Source organism: Alexandromys fortis, unplaced genomic scaffold, assembly GCF_014885135.2.
Source record: "Alexandromys fortis isolate MF-2015 unplaced genomic scaffold, M_Fortis_MF-2015_v1.1 scaffold_335, whole genome shotgun sequence".
Classification (NCBI taxonomy): Eukaryota; Metazoa; Chordata; class Mammalia; order Rodentia; family Cricetidae; genus Alexandromys; species Alexandromys fortis.
In genome coordinates, this window is record NW_026068218.1 from 836398 (window position 1) to 839759 (window position 3362).

Below are 3362 nucleotides of genomic sequence, written 5' to 3' on the forward strand. Positions count from 1 at the left end.
CAAATATTTACTTCCCTTAGAGTCTTCATAAATTGAACTGACTGGCCCTCCCTACTGAATAATAAAAGTACTCCTTTAATAACTGAATAAACGAACCAAGTTAGTAATAGGGTACAGATTTTCACAGTGGTTTCTCTAGACTCATGAATCACTCTCTTTTTCTCTAACATTGTCAGCACAAATTATACTTCCCACTCACAAACTCTCTAATACTGTTGTGCTCAGTACTGTGCAATCATCACTGCTGAGGTACCAGGGCACTGTACTTAGTCTCAGAACTACATTTGATTTTGATGTAATGACAGGTTAACAACCCTAAGAGTTTCTTGTGCTCTAGAGTTGACAACAGTCTCATCTTTTGCTCACCTGAGCAGTTTTGCCTCCTGTACGCTGAAGGTTTACGTTAGAATTATATATGCCAACAACAAATAAAATGATCACAGAGTCTCCAAGGACTTCTAATACTCAGGAAGAAAACCCTTGAACGGGAAACAAATGCCATTTCCCAACAGGATAATGCTTTTCTGTTATCAAAAACAACCTCCATTGGTGGTAAAGATATATTTAGATATACCACCTAAATTAAAACCAATATTTTGATAAATGAAATCACAATAGAATTGAAGATTCTACATATCTGATGGCTACTAGTGCTGTCGTTTCCAGCACACATTATAGTGAGCTGGTCTAAAAGTCAGAAGATAGTCTGGCATATCTTATTGAGAAGCTCTTAGAGAATTTAAAATAATTAACTAATTTCTGTTTCACAAAAGGTTGCTCTTATATCATATCCAACTCAACAGTTTGTATACTTGAGGCCTCATGCCTCATGTACCCAAGTAGGTGGGATTATAAGCAATCAATCATCAATGCATGAGGAATTCTTATTGATTTGTCTGTGTATACCTATGTATGTAAAGAAGTTGCATGTGCATTCATATGCATGAGTATTTGAAGGGCAAAGGACTTGTTTTGGTGTTCCTCACACTGTCCACCTTTTTGGATGCAAGTTCTCTTACTAGCCTGGAATTAGGCAAGTAGCTAGTCTGTGTGACTAGTTTGTTTTAGCAGTATACCAATCCCTACCTCCCAGTTTGTGTTTGAATTTGCCAGTATTAATCCGTAGTTTTTTAAAAAAAATATTTTTGAGATCTAACTTAAATCCTGTTGCTTGTAAGCAAGTACTCAAGCAAATGAATTACTTTTTCTGCCCCTATTTTTAACTACTGTTTTATATTATTATTTTTTATTGTGGAATTATGTAGTTAAATTCATGGCTTCTTGATGATTCAAATATTGTTTTCTAAAAGCAAAATCAGAAAGAAGTGCACTCCCTTTGTTATAGACTCTCACAGTTGTTTTCAGCTGACAACTAGACATAAACTTAGGTTCACTTACCAAGAATGAACCTCAAAAGAGCAGACTAAAATCTGGTTTGTGTGTGATTCTTTTTCTTAACATCTAATTGGATAAAACCACAGCAAGAACATTCAGAGTAAAACATGGTATTCTTCCTTTAAATAATACAAAACCTTAATTTAGCAAAGAAAACTAAGAACATTTAATAGTTGATGGTATCATAACTATACTCAATTTTTCATTTAAAATTATTCATAATTTAAGGAATGGGACATGATCTATATTCAGAAAACATTTTTTCAGTTTTATCTTTTTCCCTAATGAATAATGATACAAATATATGATACAGTGAAAGAAATAAGTTTTGAGTCTGAAACTCAGAATGGTAAGAAAGAAAGACATCATAGCTCTATATTAAAAAGATATATGAAACAGACCAATGACTCTTTGCAATGAACACTTGAACATAAGGATATATGGACAAAGGGTTTACTACATGACTCAGTGTGTCATAGACTGATATTGAGGTCTTTAATTCATTTGGTCTTGAGTTTTTTGCATGGTGATAGATATGGATCTATTTTCATTCTTCTACAGACTGACATCCAGTTATGCCAGCACAATTTGTTGAAGATGCTCTCTTTTTTCCAATGTATACTTTTAGCTCCTTTTATCGAAAATTGGTGTTCATAGGTTTGTGGGTTAAAGTCTGGGTCTTCTATTCAATTCCATTGGTCGACTCCTCTGTTTTTATGCCAATACCAAGCTGTTTTCAATACTGTAGCTCTGTAATAGAGTTTGAAGTCAGGGATGGTAATGCCTCCAGAAGATCCTTTATTGTATAAGATAGTTTTGGCTATCCTGGGTTTTTTGTTTTTCCTTATAAAGTTGATTATTGTCTTCTCCAGGTCAGTGAAGAATTTTGATGGGTATTGCATTGAATCTACAGATTGCTTTTGGTAGGATTGCCATTTTTACTATGTTGATCCTCCCAATCCAAGAGCAAGGGATATCCTTGAATTTTCAGGTATCTTCTTCAAATTCTTTCTTCAAAGACTTAAAGTTCTTGTCGAATAGATCTTTCATTTCCTTGGTCAGAGTTACCCCCATGATATTTTATGCTATTTGTGGCTATCGTGAAAGGTGATGCTTCTCTGATTTCCCTCTTGCTTCCTTATCCTTAGTGTATAGGAAGGCAACTGATTTTTTTGCAGTTGATCTTGTATCCTGCCACATTAGTAAAGGTGTTTATCAGCTGTAAAAGTTCTTTGGTAGAGTTTTTGGAGTCGCTTATGTATACTATCATAACATCTGCAAATAACGAAAGCTTAACTTCTTTCCAATATGAATCCCCTTAATCCTCTTATGTTGTCTTATTGCTATTGCTAGAACTTCAAGCACTATATTGAAGAGGTATGAAGAGAGTGGACATCCTTGTCGTGTTCCTGATTTAAGTGGGATGGATTTGAGTTATTCTCCGTTTAATTTAATGTTAGCTGTCATTTTGCAGTAGATGGCTTTTATTATATTTAGGAATGACCATTGTATCCCTAATCTCTTCAGACCTTTATCATAAATGGGTATTGAATTTTGTCGAATGCTTTTTCAGCATCTAATGAAATGATCATATGGATTTTTTTTCCTTTTAGTTCATTTATATGGTGGATTACATTGATAGAATTGCATATGTTGAACCAGCCTTGCATCGCTGGGATGAAGCCTACTTGATCATAATGGATAAATTTTCTAATGTGTTCTTGAATTTGGTTTGCCAGTATTTTATTGAGAATTTTTGCATTGATGTTCATGAGTGAGATAGGCCTGAAATTCGCTTTCTTGGTTGGTTCTTTGTGTGGTTTTGGTATCAGTGTAACTGTAGCTTCATAAAAGGAATTTGGCAATGACTCTCCTGTTTCTATATTGTGAAATACATTAAGGAGTATAGGTATTAGCTCTTCTTGGAAGTTCTGGTAGAATTCTGCATTGAAACCATCTGGTCCTGG